Genomic DNA, 19,396 nt, shown 5'->3' with positions numbered 1-19,396 from the left:
TAAATATTAAAAAATTCCAATAAACATTTTCAATAGACAAAAATGGAACATAATATAAAACATTGCCAGATGATTCATAAGTTAAACAAAGGTTTTTCAAAATGTCCTGCTCCTTTAAAAGTCTTAGATCCATTTGTGTATAATGGTCATTAGCAGTAATTATGCTTGGCCCACTTTCTAGAAATTTCTTAGATACAAAAAAGTATCAACCACATAAAATTCATATAGATTAGAATATCATGGACTCGGTATCAGTTTTCGGAATCGGTTGATAAATTCTTCGAATTTGTTCATTTTTGATTCGAGTGATACTACAGCAATCTGATACTAATAATTAAGTTGATATAATCTAATTTGCTGTTCTATCTTAACAACATTATTACCATGCGTGCTGTTTATGTTACTTATTTATATATTTCACCCCAACCCCATATAATTGTACACATATAGCTGAGGAATTTTTATCTATTCCTATAAATCAGCAAAATCCTATTTACTCATTCATCCATCTCTGTTCAAACCAAGACCTTTTACACATCATTAATACACACATTTCTCGGAGAAGCAAATTTGGAATCATTCCTATCAATATCAGCTTGTTCAATTATATATCAATATACATATTTTGGCGAAATTGCGAGATCCTATATCTACCAACTACTCTATAGCACTTCGATAAGCAAAAAATATCCGGTAATAGGTCGAGCCAGATACACAGACAAAACAAAAGAATCAGAAGTACAATCGAAACGAATATCAGTATCAACCAGTATATATAGCAAAACCGAAAATCAATCCAACTCTAGAATTTTCCAAAAATTTCTGATACAGATATTTAGATTTAACTTGCAACATTTAACATTTATTATTTTTATCCGTATATTAACGGAAGGGACCTCACAGATCCCTAACAGTTTTCATACAATTCTGCGATTTCTAAATTGCTATTTTAACTATAAAAATTAAAAATCATGCATGTTTAGTAAAAAAGGGAAATAGGTATGAGATTTGTATTCTTTTGTGAACGAACCTACGATAGATATTAAACAAGTCATGATAAAGTCTTTATTAAGTCATTATTTAAATTTAGAATATGCCAGTAGATAGTCGACTATTTCCACAAAATTGTAAGCCTAATTTAGAATATTGCATTTAAAATTTCATGGTGAAAACACCGAAACGATACATTCCGAGTGTCCATATATAAAATAAAATATTTATAATGTTCGTGTGAATCTGATTAATTTGGATGAACTATTAATAATTCATGTACAAAATTCATATTCATGGAGTAAAATAATTCATGTAATTCAAAACGAAGATAAATCCTTGAGTTATTTCATCAACAAATCGCTAGATTGATATAGATTTGGCATTACACTTTCCAAACGGAAAGTAAATTCTTTAAATAACCAAAAATATCTAGTACTATACATTCATGAACGTCAATGGGAACGTCATTGGATTATTGCATTATATATGAAATTCATATATGCACATTTACAGTAGGATTGATACTGTGTAGGATGCTGCGTTTTCGCAATCTTGTTGGATAATGATAGTTAAAAACAGTATAACAAAAACATTGAAATTAATTCTCAGGAATTATAATAAACCTACAGCAATTCGAGATTTAGAAGCATTAAAACGAATCCTTATACTCACTTATGTATAATGCATCTCATTACTTTACGGATTGATAAGAGTTAAATATACAAAATATATATATATATATATATATATATATTACCTCGTATATCGTGTAATCAAAAGTAGGAAGGGGAAGCACAAATTAGAAAAATAATTATTCTTAAAAGGACCCATATATTCCAATTCAATCATGTTTTGAAATTCCTCTCGTCACACAATGTGCTAGTGAATTAATGACACACAAGATCCTTTTACAATTGCAAGATTATCGGTAATTTTTCGATGTAATATATTAATGAATGTTTAATTTTTTATCTCGTTAAGGGGAATGGTAGTAATAGAAAATTGCCGAATGATTATGATATTTGTTGTTACCTGCTATAATTTTAATAGAATGTAATGAAATTTTACTTAATTTTAAAATAAGATCAGTTACTAAAAGTAAAAATTCATTTCGAAGGTTGAGTAGTTTGTATCAGTTACCAGTTTCAGTGAATTAGGGTCAGTTAAAAAGAGTATGGTGACATAAACAAGGACGAGTGACAAACAAAAATAGAGGCTGCGTTTCCTTCAGAAATAAATGTCTGCTAAGAACTCCTTCATCACAATCCAAATAGCATATTGAAAGGATTAAATTTAGTATCAGATAAAGTAATTAAAATAGACCAATCAGTATAAACCGAAATGCGACAAGGGAATTTTTGTCATTATTCCAAGTCATTTTCGTTTACTGTAAATTTTCATAAGCTAGATACTTTACAATTTTTCGGTTGAATAAAAATATGCCAACACACAATATTTCGGCTTCCAAAAATGCTACGCTTATTTCGAAAACAAATTTTATCAACTTCTTTAACTACATCTGCTTACTTGTTTTTCAATCTTGAATCGCCAATGGTCATTAGTAAAACTGAATAAAAATGAAAAAGCACTTACCGCTTGTCGAAACATTTACATGTCTCTTTTGGCTTTTTTGGATGCCTTGTCTAAATTCAGAATTACGTTGCCAGTAAGAGGCGTTTTGAAATGAGTTGGCAAGAGAGTTTATATACAGTTCCAGCACCAATTACTATGATTATTTTATTTCGCAAATGTCTATTTTTATCAATTGTTTCTTCTTTTTTTTCCAAAATCAAATGTAATAATAATGGCATTGCAAATCACATCAATAAATATTCTTCTCTTTGGAACATCACTAATGCTGACTGAACCTGATTTTTGCTAAGTTGATTAGCGCACATTACAGCATAACATACATAGATTTACTGGTTTGCTTAGCTAGCAGTATCTGATTTGCTTGTCACGTGTCATGCTCGTCAGCCTGAATGCTTGATTGATAATTTTCGAGTTTCTTCAGCGCATCAAAACCGCGCCATCTATCGGTTGTATACTCCAAATTGATGAATATAAACAAAAGGAACAACTATTTTGCAGTAGTAGTATTTCCCATTAATTAATGCGCAGAATAAATTTTTGAAAAATATGGAAAAATTAATAAAGCTGTCATTTTGTCCTATTGGCACAATATTTAATTTCTCCGAATACCTATTATGTTACCTCATAACAATATGAATATCATTAATCTTGTGTACTTGGAAGGTGCTTCTCGGTCACCATTCAAGACGTTGCATCATTTTGACCTTTTATTTATTTAATTTTGATTGTTGAAAATACTTGCAGAATGCAAATTAATTAAAGTGGAGAATTCAACTTAAAACAATTAGATATATTTATTTTTCGGAGCAATAAACAAGTCTTTGTATTAGGTAAACAATTATGCATCGAATTACTTTCCCGAGTGCAAAGGGTTAAAATAGACAAAACATACAATAAAAAAACGGATAATTGCAAAAGCTTTTTTATTATGATTCACTTTATCAAGCCTTACAAAAGCATTTAGTGGTTGTTGCATTGAATTTGTGTCAAATTACAAATGACAGAAATTTCTGTACCCTGTTGCACTAACGCAGAACTTCATCATGCTAAATTTGTAAGGTAAAAAACTGAATATTGAATTATTAGGTTGGTAGTATGAAACGGGAGTTTTGGTTTAGCCTGTGTTCAGCTGCGACTGAGAGAGATTCATTATAACTTGCACTTGATATTTTTATTTATAAATTTTAAAGGTATTCTTCTTACTTACTTCGTAAAATTTTTGTCTTAGTTTGCATCAAATTTTTATTTTATTTTTCTCTGAAACCAGATGGAAGCAAAATGTGATTTATATCTACTTTTTTTTTATACGAGTTCAAAATGAATTATCACGCAGTTCAAGCTTCGGGAAACTATAATCAGGCATTCAGATCCACTAATAAAAGAAATGATCGATATTTGTTCCAAAAATTTCGTTCTGGCAATTTGAATATTGTTTACGAGCCTCGAGGCCCATATTGATAAAGATGAATTAAGGATAACTGCAGAATCCGATTCACACATAACTATTCGCCATACGGCTGTATTAACCTTTTAAAGGGACATTTTTTTCTAGTCATATTATGTTAAAATATTTTGAGGCTTGAAATTACAATAAGAAAAAGGATTCATTTAGCTTATTAAATAAATTTAATTTGGTTAATTAATAATTAAGTAACACATCAAGACACATCATTTTGTGTGAGATAAAGAACTGAAGCATCTAAGTTTCTGTCTTTCTAAAAACATTTGTCAGAACTTATGCCAACCTACATAATTTCATACAAAGATTGATAAATTTTGTGGGAAGCATACTTCCCACGGCCCTAGAATGGGTTAAAACATTTGCGTGCTATAAATAAAGTAAAAAAAAAAAAAAAAATGGGCTAAGAGCAGACGCAACTACAGATGATCGACAACAAGAGCAAGTGCATATCTTTATTGCTTCGCAATAAATGATTACTCTTTTTATACCAAAGCATGACTGGTGACGAAAAGTGGATTTTGTATGATAATCGAAAACGATCAACCAAACCAGTAGATAAGATATACCCGCAGGACACACCCCTAAACCGAAATTTCATCAAAAAAAAGATTATGGTTACCATATGGTGGAATGCCAAAGAAGTGATCCATTATTCCTTCCCACAACCAGGCGAAACCATAGAAGCGGAGTCCTATTGCAGTGAAATTGATGTCATGTACGAGAAACTTATGAAAAAAACAATCAACATTGCTCAATCGGAAAAACGCAGTATTACTGCATTATAACGCACGACCACATAACGCTTCAATCACTGTTGACAAATCAACTTCCCTAAAATAAGGAAATTTATCACATCTTCCACATTCACCAGATATTTCACCGACTTATAAACATTTTCATACTTATGAATTATTTTTAAGAGGAAAAAAAATACGATGATCAAAATGATATTATAAAAGACTTTAAATTGTTTATTAACTTTAAAACAGGATTTTTTTTTTTCAAAAAGCCATATATGACTTGCCCAATCGTTGGCAGAAAGGCGTAGATGCCAATGGAAATCATTTCGATTGAATATAATAAGTAATGTGAAACACTGCGCTTTTTCTTTTTGTTCAACTCCAGTTTCATAGTTCCCAACCTAATATTTATTGAATTTAATATTTTAAGTAATAAAAAATTGATATTCCGTGAAACAGTAAGGATGCTTCGAAATTAAATATTGTATTCGTTCATAGCATAAGATATATTTAACTAATGATCTATATAAATGGATATTATATTACATTAAGGAAACTGTTTTTATGACGGAATTTTGTTGAATCCCAATGAATTGTGCATATTAGCAAAATGTTAAACATTTATAATAATTTTGGTATCATTATAGATTACTTATGAGCATATTTTAAACTTTATTTTTCTTACTTTCTGAAAGTTAAAAGAATCGATACATTTTTAATAAAAGAAAAAGAAAGAAGTTTCAGATATAAGCAACTATTTTTAAAAGAGTAGAGAAAACATTTATTTGCTTCTTGTACCTTTATACTTTTTCAGGAAAAGAACGAATTCGAAGGGGATGTATTATCATTATTCTGAGCCGTATTTTCCATTGGGAAGAGTTTCAAGCTTATTTTTACCTCTCATAAGCTGATCACGGAGTGCCACAGAGCATTTCCAATATACACCGCTGAATAACTACATGCGCTATACCGCGATATCTGCTTTTGCAACAACTTAATATTCTTACCACGTTGAGATACAATGTTTCTCATTATTTCGAATATTCTGAATTGTATTTGCCAGGAGGGTGAATATTACTCAGATAAAAAAAGGCAGAATATTATTGTCTTCCGAAAAAAGCAATTTTTGATATTTGCATGCACGAAAGTAGGAACGGATGGAAATAATACTGATATGAGCTCTACTTCGGCAATACTTCAGGTTGAAAATTGGACTGTTGCTTTAATTTTACTTACAGAAATTACTTTTTTCTAGAATATGATTTAAAGTTAGCGATGCGAGTGATCCAATGGGAAGAAATTGATTTTCAGAACCGAATGTAGATATGTAGAATTATTGTAATTTTTTGATGATTTAATATATAATTATGTGTTAATTAATTATTATGTATTATAAACATTTGCAGTTAAATGTAGCAAGTAAAAAAGCATGTGATAGTAAAATGTTTAGCTAATTAGGTGATGGCTTCGAAGGGTTAGTATTAGATTCCGAAAGGAATAGTGAAGATGAGACATAGTGCACTTAAGATGTCTTGAACAACAGACATTTTATCAACAAAAGCAATCACATATTAAATCATAATAATATTCTTCAAAAATATAGCTTTAAACGAAAGTCATCTTTTTTTTTTCAATTTTGCCTCATTTATTTCATTAAAAATATAATTTACAAAATTCATTTTATCCAAAATGGTTACTCCTGCAGTAATCTTGCTACTTTTATGTCTCGATGAAACGAAGTGTTTACATAGAATCATAATAAAACTAGGCATCCTTTACGGTCAGGGAAAATAGTGGAAGTATATATGCTAGATCTGATGCCTTCAAGAAACCAAAAAACTGCAGTAATAACTATAAATCTTTTTTTTAACAGCTTGCAAACAGGATTTAAAATTTTTATATGCAATTTAAAAGTATGGCAAGCAGCTTTTTTCATCATTTAGTCAACAGCTTTATTTTGTTTACATTCTTTTCAAATTCTTTTGGTGTTGTATTCAGCATCTTTCATATTACACAACTTGTTATTTAGTTAAAAATTACAACATAACGGATGTTGTAAAACAAATGTCAGCTTATAAAAAACACCGTCAGCTAATCAAAATAGAAAAAAAAGATTCATCAATAACAAAAATAATACAAATGATCAAAATAATATTTTGAACTTCCAAAATTTGAATAATATGATTATATCAATAAGCTGTCCCAAACGATTTTCAAATAGAGTCCATTTTGAATTTGAATACTCACATGGTTTAAGTTTGAATATATTAAAATGTCAAACAAAATATAATATAATAATGATAAATAAATATTATTATTTATTTATCATTATTATATTATTATTATTATTTATTATATCATTGGTTTTAAATCCTGGTATGCATATACTTGAAGATTTTACTGAACGACTGTTTGCTTACATTTACCACTCTTAGTCTTAAAAGTATTATGAAAAATTTTGAATTTCATCTTAAGAACCATATCATGAAAATGTCAAATTTATATCTACAATAATTAGTATTAATACTTTACTTAATTCAATTTTAATAGTAGCAAATACTAAAAATAAAATGGACTACAAAATTACGTGCTTAAATGGGCTGAAAAGAAATTGTATACCTCATATTTGGACCCAGGTGGCAAACTGCCCAGAATGACCAATTCATTTTCCAAACTATAGTACTTCAGGGAAATATAAGAAAATTTCATTATTGGATAATTCTACATTTATCGCAATCGTTTATTACCTCGGTAGGTGTTTCAATTACATATAAGAGGGTATATCGTTGACATGGATACAATATGTACTAAACGAATTACTTGAATTATAAACTTTTGATTTGTGCTTTAAAAATTCCTAATTCGAATTTAAAATTAATTGAATTTAATTATATACACCTTAGAGATAGATAAGTTTATTGAAAAAATTTTTATACAAAAATGTTCTTTTCATTAATTTTTCGAATATATGTTTGTAAACGTATTTATCATTGAGGGTAGTATATTACTATCAATAAATTAGCATTCAATGATAATAATCGATAATCGATGTGATAACCAAAGGCATTATATTTTCTTGAATTTTGAACATTATTTATTTTAAAATTTGATTCGAATGACTGCAATAATTAAAAATAAATAAATAGTGATAAGTTGTTTATTACAATCAATATTTGAAGCTAATTTTTCCTTGGTAAAAAATTTATATGAACGTGAAAATGGTATTTTCGATCATAAATATTTTTTTTCTTAAACATGATTAATAATTATTAATAAGTAGAAAATATGAAGAATTTTCAATTACATTATTCTTCTTCAATATTAGATTAGATAGCTTTCAAATTTATATCAAAATTCAAATTTCAATTTTTTTGAAAAATTCTTTATAAAATTATAAAGAATTTTTCTTCTTCAATAGCTTTCTGTATTATCAGAATTGGATGCTTTAAATATAGAAAGTGGCATAAGAAAAGCGATCGAAGAAAACGACTTTATATTTGGCTATTTCTTTGAAATATATATTATAAATTGTATTGTTTAGGAAATAAAATTTATTCATTTTTGTTTTTTATTGATTAAATTACATTGAAATTTTGATTACATTACTTCATTAGGTCAAAATATATAGTTTAAATGAAAGTAATAAATAAATAATTTAAATTTTATAACTTAAATTTTAATTTAAAATTTAAAATAAATTATAATTTAAATAATAATAAATTATAATTTAAATAATAATATAATTTAAATTTTAAAAACTTGGTTTCTAAATGTAAGACTTGAAAATGATGTAGAGTTGGGCAGCTTTAAACAAGCGATCAAAGTTACATAACACTAATGACACACAGTAATATAAAACCAACAGGACATCCATTCAAAGGTGGCCAAACATGAGAAGTTTTCCTAATATATGTTTAACTTGAAGAGTAATGTTTCTACAAAAAGCAAAATTCTCATTGGTATATAGAACCAAGTTGTTGATTATCCTTCCGATACTGTTTTTAGTAATGGTTGCCTGTTAAAGCAAGACTACTCAGAACAGTTTCGGTTCCTTTATTGTTTCAATCACTATTTGCTAATAATGCTTCATTTTCGTTTTGTCTTTTCCCTTTCAACAGTTTTTTTTCTTTTAATTCACTCAAATCCGTTCTACATTACATTCATTTCAAAGCATTAGGTTACTGAGTTTAATATTCTTACATGGCTAAATAATTATTTATTTGGTTACATTGTGATAGCAGCAAGACCTGAGAAATCAAATGTTACAATTTTAAGGAGAAGTCTATCAAACATTGCATAAATAGATATTTATCGCCAAGAAGATAATGAAGTTTTCCTTTCCTTACCAAAATTAACATTTTTATTCTCTTCTGTAAACTAATTCTGCATTTAACCTGATTTTCCTTCCGATGCTTAACTATACTGTTCTTGAATAATTGTTACTATTGAAGCAAGACTACTCAGTGCAAGTTTGGTTCCTTTACTGTTTCGATCGCAATTTTCTAGTAATGTTTTATTTTTGTTTTGCCCTTCGCTCATCAATATTTATTTTTTATTCTCTCAAACACGCTCTATATGACATTCATTTCAAGGCATTGGATTACTAAGTTTAATATTCTTTCAAGACAAAATAATAATTTATTTGGTTACATAACAGCAAAGCCTGAGAACTTCAAATGTTAGAATTTTAACGAAAAGTCTACCAAACATTGCACGAATATATATTTATTGCCTAGAAGATAATGAAGTTTTCCTTTCCTTACTAAAATTAACATTTTCATTCTCCTTTATAAACTCACTCTGAATTTAACATGGCTTAAATCTGAGCAACCGCTAAGAATTGAAAGTAATTACGGAGCCTTCTCTCTATTCGATAGATAGTCCCGCAATAAAATATAGACTTATAGTGACAGTAAATGCTCAAATGAATAATACCGTTACTAAACTCCGCATTTCTTTATGACCGTGTTCTTATCTCTTTGTACGCTTATAGTTCTTAGCAAACATAATTTTTCTTTCCTCCTTCCCTATGAATGTTTTCTTTTTTAATTCGAACTCTCCTATTTTCGGGGACCATAAAAATGGACATTTTCTGTGACGTATGGGATTCCATTAAATTTTCTTTCATTCGAGCAAATGTAGTGCATTTACTTTCTTAGCCTCTTCTTTTAATATATTTGTGTTTTTCCCTCCGCCTAGTTTATGGAAACAGCATCCAAGGGGAAAAGAGGAAATAGCATGTAGTAGAAATGTTATTCCTCTTTAGCTTGCAAATGCAGCGCTGGAGGGTCGTTTTAGATCTCACTCATATTGATGTATACAAATATTAATTCCTATGTATGCAATATCAAATGCAAAATATTAATATTCTGGTTTGGTTAGAGTTAGAAATGTTTGGTTTATTTCGTTTCAGAGAATTTTTACATTTTGCATTACATTTTGGAGATGAAAACATCAAAATGGTGAAAAGAGTTGTCATTATTTATTTAGTTTAGTTATACACGTGATATTTAAAGGATACAAAACGATTCTTCTCACTTATTTCCAACCTAAATACACAATTTTGTATTACATATCGTGAGTATTTAACAACATTCATCACCGCACTGAAATAATATTTTTAAGACTGAATTTTTGATATTAGACACATAATTTTCCGAAATATACAATTTTCCAAAGTATTTATAATTTCACAGCTTTAAAGAATTCACTAAGATAATTTTTTTACTTTACTCATACATAGCACATTTTCTTTATATAAGTTTATATTACTTACAAGCTAGCATACCCGGCGCGTTGCTGCTGCAGAAGAAATAGCTTTGGAAATATTGTTTGAAATCTGAAATAGCTATCTTGTTTAATTAGGAATGATAGAAAGAGTGATATTAATCTACTTGTCAACAATGAATACATTCATTGAAATTGAATGACATATAAAGAAGAAATATAAATTATATTTATTCTACTTTTTTATTTTATTATTCTAGTTCTTTAAGGTAGGCAATATTTCTTGTTTTACCATCTTCAGCAGAAAAAAAATTAGCTTGTGAGTATCCAACATACAACTGGCCATGCGAAAAACATGGATTTTCTAGGTTCAAGCCGCTCACTTGAAGTGACTGACCTTGCGCCTTGTTGATGGTCATCGAGAATGCAAGTCGAATGGGGAATTGCAGTCGTTTGAAATCAAAAGGCATGTCGGTGGGAATAACGGGAATGCGTGGAATGAATACATCTTCTCCATTCGACTTTTCGTTAAGAATAGCTGCATCGATTCTTGCCCCATGTTGATCTTCTGATTCTGATGTTCGTGATCGAGTAGCTTATAAGCGTTGTCTTTCGATTCCTACTGCATGTTGATCTTGATATTCTGAAGGTAGTGAATTTGCAGTTCGTAAACGTTCTGCTTCATTATTCGCTCGTCGCTCCTCGTTTGTTTGAATTTGCTTATTTTTACATGCTGCATTGGTAGATCTGCTAAGTGACGAACGTTTGGGAGACATATTTTTTGACGAAGCAATTAACACGATATATGCTTCTATAACCGAAATATCGTTTGTCGATTCACTGAATAAATAGAAAAATTACTGTCTGAACTGGAAAATTTCCATTTTATATAACTTACCTTGATCGGCATCGATAATAATAAATCTATTTTTTTTTTATTCTGTATGCGATGATAATTATTTTATTTCATTTTCTATTTTGAATGTGTGAGATTGAATAATGTGTGCGGATCGAGAAAACTAAATGTTGCGATCAAGCGAGTCTGACGACTTTGCGTTGCTGCGTCAAGTGAATCTGACGACTTTGCGTTGCTGCGTCAAGTGAATCTGACGACTTTGCGTTGCTGCGTCAAGTGAATCTGACGACTTTGCGTTGCTGCGTCAAGTGAATCTGACGACTTTGCGTTGCTGCGTCAAGTGAATCTGACGACTTTGCGTTGCTGCGTCAAGTGAATCTGACGACTTTGCGTTGCTGCGTCAAGTGAATCTGACGACTTTGGTTTGCTGTATGAAGGTTCATCGTCCGAGGTCACCAATGTGGCGTGTTGGGAGGCACGAGGATAGAACCTGAGTCCTTGTGGTTCGCAGTCCAGTAACATGACCATGATACAAAAGCGATTGTCCGTGCAGCGTAGTTGTTAACTGGCTTATAGGCTTTCACTACAATATATATGTGATTTACTTCGAATGACATGTGTCGTTTGCCGTTTACTGTTTGTTTTGTGTCAATTTAAAAATAATGTTGAATCATAGAAATACATGAAGCGATTTGTTTGTAAATTTTATTGTGTTCCAAATAAGTACTAGTAACTGTACTATGCCTATAACCTTCATTTAAGCACAAGCAATAAGTAGGCGAAGTTTTATCGCAATCGGACGAACGGGACGGCAGCGTATAAAATATGAACAAATAAAAATTCATTTTTATATATTATATAAGTTTATCAGACTCTACGTATATTTCCTTTCCTCTACGAACATTTTATGAAAGGAACTAAATTGGCCGAATATATGAAAATTAAAGATATCTTTCATAGATTTTTACAGTTTATTTATATTTTGCAATACTAAAAAATATATATTATATATCACAATTTAAGTGATAATTGATGAATAAAATTTATTTTGGTATCACTCTACGTACCATTTCCTGTTTTAGTTTATGTTAAAGTCAAGATATTTTTATTATTGCTTTTAGTCACTAGCGCTTATTAGTTTTACAGACTTATATTAATATCTTTACTCTAGAGAATCTGACTAACTTTCAAAATAATATTTTATAAAGCAACGAATCCCTTCAACGTCATTTTCAGCTTTGCTTATGCATAGAAATCATTATATAATAGTTTTATTCCAAATAAATTTCTAATAATACGACAGAATCTGGTTCATTCTTTGAAAATTGTGTTTATTTCTTGCCTATTGGTTCATTATCAAAGCATTATTCATTATACTAAGAGCATTAACTATATTTCTATGAGTACAAGTGGTTTCGGAAAAGTAAAGAAAAATAAACTTAATATCCAGACTTGGACCAAAACATATAAAGGAAACTAATTTAATCATAATAAACCAGCAAACTATTTCCAATAAATATTTCATCCTCTGCAAATTTATCGCGCAGAATGCTGAGAATTCGTAAAGTATCTTTTTTTTCAAAAGCCAAGAGAACCTTTTCTGGAAAAACTATTGTCCTTTCTTTTTGTATAATGGTAGCGAAAAGACAACCTTTTCCTTACTTTACCATCCCCCGGCCTCTTGATCTATATAGCGTAGAGAGACAAGTGGCCAGATTATAGATATTGCGAGCAGATAGATGGCTTCATCTGCGGCTGTGTCGCAATAACAGTAGCCTCCTGAGGTTATGAGTTGTGTGCGACGAGGAGTTGTATACTTTTTTTTTTGTTTCACTTGACGTAGAAGGATATATTTTATTCCTAGATATCCTTGCATCCCTAGAAGTTATGTCTCCTTTCCGAAGTTCTTTAGATACTTGTTAAAGACGGAGAAATAGTCGGAATAATGGTCCAGATTATTTCTAGGGAAAGAGTCTTTTTTTATAAATTCTTTCTCATGTATATTTTGAAAGCAGCTTAGAGAAGCCATTGAATGGAAGTTTTCAGTTTTATAATCAATGAATATATTGCATAGTTTAAGAGGAAATTCCGGTAGTTGTTTCAAAGAGAATAAGGAAAAATTGTTTTTTGAAAATTATCAAAATTTATGCGTTAAATATGTGAAACGGCAAAATTTTAATACATTTGTGATCAAGTGATTTGGGAAGACAGCTGTTTACCTATGACAGCAAGAATTTTTTTTCTCACTCTATGTAAACTTTTATCTTAATTTCAAAATGATAATATAGCCATTTGGTACTGATATGTCATAATTTTCTGTTATCATTTATGCTAAAAAATCGAATATACTATATTATAATAATTATTAGTATTTCCTTCATTATACTATTATGCATTAAATATGTGGTACGTCCAAATTTTACTACATTTGTTGTCGAGCAATTTGAGAAGACAGTTATTTAACCCTTTATTTACTGACGGTACTTAAAAGTGTCATTTAAATCTGGCTTATATCTTCGAAATATGACAATTTTTGCTGATGGTATTCTAAAGAACATGGAGAATGTAACCCAAATAGCAGGTAGTTAATATAAACTAACAGTAGGAATTAAAAATATTTAACTAATAATTAAATTAATTAAGATATTTCTATTAATTAAAATATTTTTCTTGGGTTCCCTGGGATTATTCTGCAAGAAAACTTAACTGCTAGTGCTAAAACGAAGTTGAAAAATTGATGGCAACATAATTCAGTAAATAAAGGGTAAAATGTGATAGCAAGAATTCTTTTTTCATTTTATTTAAAATTGATCTTATTTTCAAGAAAATAATATCGCTATTTTGCTAGGATAAATCATTATTTACTGTTATCCTCTATGCCAAAAAATTGTCAATAATATCAAATTTATATTCTACTTTTATCAAAGAATTATCTTAAGGAAATTTTAATAATTTTTTAAATATTATAATGTTCAATATATAATAATTATCATAATTTCGTTCTTTCATAAAAGAATGTGAATTTGATATTAAGTTGAGAAATTCGTACAATTGTGTTACTGTTAAGAACTTATAACTTTGAAAGATGTGCATCCTGGATTTATTTTATACCAGCCGCCTTTGATGACCAGCTTTTCACCAATCTTAATGGTCATAAAAATTTCCAATTAAATATTTTAGGTTACTTGGTCATTTAACATCGTTTTCTGCAAAATATTTTTAAGCTTTAGATTTTGATAGTTATATATTCAGTCATACTAATATGTAGGCCTTAAACAGTTCTGTCTTTGTGCTACTTACCTTTCTCTTTAATTTTCTATCAGCGCCCATAAAATTTCAGCTTTAAATTAGAGTGGAATTTTTTTTTTTGAAACCAACTTTTTTTTAAATATAAAAATTGAAAGCAGAATCGTTTGGCATTGATGTTGTATGTGCACTGTAGAATAATTTTCGTAATTTATATAATATCTTAAAGAATTATTTAACAAAAATATCTATGATTCATCGTAAAATTCAATTTTTAGTTTTATTTTCAACATATTTACATAATATAAATAAAATAATTTTATTTTATGCCAGTAAATAAATGCACTTATGAAAAAAATATGAAATTTTAATTTTACACAGTCTTTTTGCCTTAAGGAATCATATTTTGCGAAATATTTAAACTTGAATATAAACAGTGAGGGATATAGCGACAAAGGATGTTTGACACTTCAATTTTTAAATAAATAAATAAACGTTTCTATCTTCTGAGATCAAATCTGATCAGTTTATGAAATTTTTATATATCAATTTTAAAACAATCAACATTTTCATAATCATAGGCCAATCACTATCGAGAAACCTTGGCAGAAGATTGGCTATCTTCTTTTAGAAGGTCGATGAAATGGTATAAAATCGTCAGTTTTTATAGAAGAGTGATATTCAAATTTCATAAATTAGTCAGTTTCTTGATTGATTTAGTTGACTGGAATTTAACTTTTATTTAAAATATTGTATTTCAAGAAAATATCAAATGGCAGAGGACCTTCTTCAAATGGCAGAGGAAGAATTTAAAATTCGTAATTCACCGGAGCATTTATTGACTCAAGTAACATATATATAATTATTTAGACCATTTTGTTAGCAGAAGTATACCCCAAATTAGCTGAGGGACGCTGATTAGATTGATTATTAAACCATGTTTGTCTTAAATTAAAACTGTTTTATAGAATTAATAATATAGATATTATAAAAGATCATAGAAAACTTTTCCTCCTTTTACTTCTTAGAAGATATCATATTTCAAATTTTTTTCACTTCATACAACACGTGCTGAAAATTACACTTTTATATATTTAATTTGCCATAACAGTTTATTTATTTATTTTTTTTTTAACTTTTACCACTGTGATGGCAACACGTTGGTAAAGCTAATTTTTTTCCATTGACGTGTTCGTGCAGATTAATTTTTTTTTTTTAATTTTGCGAAAATTATATTATTGAAAAATATGGTTAGAATATTTTTTTCAAATTCTTTCAAATTCAAATTTAAAATCTTAACTTAATTTATAGGTTAAAGTATCATTAAAAAGATAATGTTTTGAACTTTAACTTGATGCAAAAATCAATTTTGTGATGTAATAATTTCGGAAGCTATAGAGGAGAAACGCCGAAATTTCGCTTATTTTTTAATTAATTAAAATTATAATTACAAATAAAAAAAATCGCTCCGAGGTGCACATTCCTGGCCTCCAAGATATAAATATGCCAAATTTGGTAACTGTAGGTTGAACGATCTGGCCTGTAGAGCGCCAAAACACACACACACACACACTTTGAGCTTTATTATAAGTATAGATTATCAAATAAAATAAATAAATAAAATTGAAGCCTAAAAAAATCCAGGAGATCTATTGATTGATTTTAGATCTCAAAAAAGGAATTCCGAAATAAATTTTAAAGAAACAGTGGAAACTGCTGTAGAATAGGTTTTAGAAAAGCAGAATATTATTTGGTTTGCAATACAATTTTAGATCAATTTGTATGATATTAATAAAATAATGATGTTTCATTATCATTCTTGCCCCCCCAAAAGAAACACAAAGACCGATAAAAGCACTAATAAGATACATTAGCTGATAAGATTCGAAATTAATCTTGTAGCTCGGGTCAAGTGCCAGAAATATTTAATTTGTAGAAAATAGGGGGAATAGCAATTCTCAACCACTTATTTTATCTTTAAAATAGAATACTGTTACCATTCACTTAAGAATATGTGGATGAAAACGAAAAAAGTAAAAGAATTCTTGAAAATAGGTAAAAATGTTAATTTAATATATCTTTTCGATACAATATAATGAATTCGGCGTTTTAAAATCAAATTAATTTTTGATCATTATTGGTATACGCTATTTGCTCAATTCTTTTATCGAAAAGGAGACTTATAATATAAAATACAGTAAGAAAAAGAAACTCCTGAACAGAAAAAAAAATTAATTAAAAATTATATGTTCCACGAATTAAACTAAATATTGTTCATGATATTCTTTATTTTAAGACAAAAGATAATCAATATATCTTCTCATCTAAGTTTATTTTTAAAAAGAGGTAAGATTTTTTTTATCACAATAACCTTTTATTAATTTCAGTTTTACATTTTTCAAGTTTTAAAACTTCGAAATTAAAAGGTGGACTGGTTAAAATTTTTAACCAGTCTTGGTTTATACCATTAATAAATTTTACAGAAATGCCTGTTGTTGCAATCCTTAATAATCAAACATTTTTTAGCAGTACCTATTTCTGGTTGAGAATTTGTACTTTAAGAAATTTCCAAGAAAGCTAAAAAAATTTTCATTTTGATGATAATTTTTTTAATGTGCATGTAGCATGTTTTTCTTTTCTTAACAGAAAAGTAAAACTTGTTATTTACAAGATGGCTTCCTCGTTAACCAATAAGCGAACGATTCATTAATAAAAAATAATCTAATGAGATCAAAGTTGGTAGATGAGACATTAGTTAAGCACGAGATCACTGTTTCGAAAGTAATTGTCCAGCCAAGTGGTAAATGAGAACGACGAACAACTCGCCATATCAGCTTAATGAAGCGACTTCAAAAATCCAAACTGTACCCTTGCCCTTTTCTCCACCCCCTGATCCTTAACCTGATGGCTTTGACAGCTGACTAAAACATCACCGCCAAAGCAGCCAGAGGTTGAAGCACCAGGTATTGAATTTTGGAATTTAACGTAGAAAGTGAACTGCAAAAACCGAAATGCCGGAGAAGTTGGTCTATTAGTCTAGCTAATCAAGATTCAATCATGTGATCATTATCAACGTAAAAGTCCATAATATGAAAAGCAGAAGGCTTTTAGAAAAGAATTGTGATTTTTAGTATAATTTCATCATCTAATGAATACGTGTATGATTGGCACCTTAGATTTGTAATAATTTCATATCGTTAGTCCAATGGGATTTCATTTTTCAGTCTATTTAATCAGATAGTACATCTGTTCAGAATTTGTTGCTATATGTTGCCAAGAGTTTTTAAAATACTGGAAATATTTATGTTCAAAGTTATTTCTATACAAAACGACGTTTATAATGATTTATATACAATTTGTAAATTTCAAAATATAATAATTCGATGCACATGTCATGCTCTAGAAAATGCTGTATTTTTAATTATTAAACATATTTTCAATTATTAAACGTTTTTCAATTATTAAACACATATAATAAAAGTAAGTTTTTAACATTTTTTTTATTTATCATATTTATCATATTTTAATATTTTTTATTTTATTTTTAAACAGATGAAATATTTTATATAATATAAAATACAGAAAAATGAAAACGCACTGCCCTATATTTTATTATTTTTATACATGAAATCGTCTCATAGAAAATCTCAATAGTAAAAATAATTATTCATTCATTATTTTCAATTGTAAACCAATGAAAACTTCATCCAATCTTCTAGTCTTTTCATCAGTGTCATTTATCCAATATAAATTTATAATACGGTATTCATGATAAAGGTAAGTGGTGTATATTTGTTCAGTTGCCGTCTCCCCATTGCTCATTAATTGTTGATTAAAAAAATATGCAAGAAATGTGGAAATAGAAGAATTACATTTAATAAAGAGTTATTCATGTAAATACTATGAAAATTATAATGTTAAATTTGAGAACTCAATAGAATTTTCTAAAATTTTATATTTGAAACCTGACATTTAAAAAAAATATATATTATATAATTGTTTATTACAGAAATAAATGTCTTACAAAACAATAGCCCTTCTATAGAGACTTGAAAAATTTGATGAATGATTGAGCTTCGAACTGAAATGTATGAACATTCAAACTTGGATTCAACGAAAAACTCACTTTGTGCAAACAAAAGAAGAAATGTGATTGAAGTTTGACTCAATTGTTCCTATGCTTGAATTTTTTAGAAGTTTAAAATGAAGTCACTAGACAGTGAATATGAGGGTTGCTAAATAACTACGTAGATTTTAATGTATTTGAAAGAAAATATAAGCTATCCCAAATTAACTTGGAATTTCAATTTTGCGTCATTTATGGGAAAACGAAAGAAAGAAAGTCCTGAGTGTTGGCTGACACTCAGGAATATTAATGCACTGAAAATCAAAGTATTCATTGTTGAGAAATACTTTTAAATAATGAAAGTCCCATAGTTACAGTTTGTAATTTTCGTGCAAAATATCGTCTGCACCACATGCCATATAATCCAAGAAACCATTTAATTACTTCATTATTTATTTCCTGGTCGATCAATTACCCCATTTTTGTGTTCAATATTGGCCGCACATATTATGCAATCCAACGCAACTGGACTCTTCTCTTTTCTTTTCCAAATGAACCTTTTGCATAAATGTGACTGAATTTCTTCGATACAATACTCCCCTATATTTTGCCCTTCAAGGCGGGGATGACTATGAGATTCTTGGTATATACCTCAGATTCCAAAGAAAAAAAAGTTAAATGACGTTAAGTCGCCCGATCTGAATGATAAATTC

The 19,396-nt window shown here is 28.8% G+C and overlaps 1 protein-coding gene across 1 annotated transcript in view; it reads right to left on the bottom strand.

Annotated features, from left to right (window-relative positions):
* The window catches only part of LOC129961847 (agrin-like), a 467,273-nt gene extending 464,397 nt beyond the window's left edge, over window positions 1-2,876 (bottom strand). The window contains exon 1 of the mRNA XM_056075436.1: window positions 2,587-2,876. The gene's annotated coding sequence lies outside the window, so the exon portion shown is untranslated. The remainder of the gene's footprint in view (window positions 1-2,586) is intronic.
* Window positions 2,877-19,396: the final 16,520 nt, after the last annotated feature.

The sequence above is a fragment of the Argiope bruennichi genome, chromosome 2 (genome assembly GCF_947563725.1).
Source record: "Argiope bruennichi chromosome 2, qqArgBrue1.1, whole genome shotgun sequence".
Lineage (NCBI taxonomy): Eukaryota > Metazoa > Arthropoda > Arachnida > Araneae > Araneidae > Argiope > Argiope bruennichi.
This window is presented reverse-complemented; position numbering and strand designations above follow the sequence as displayed.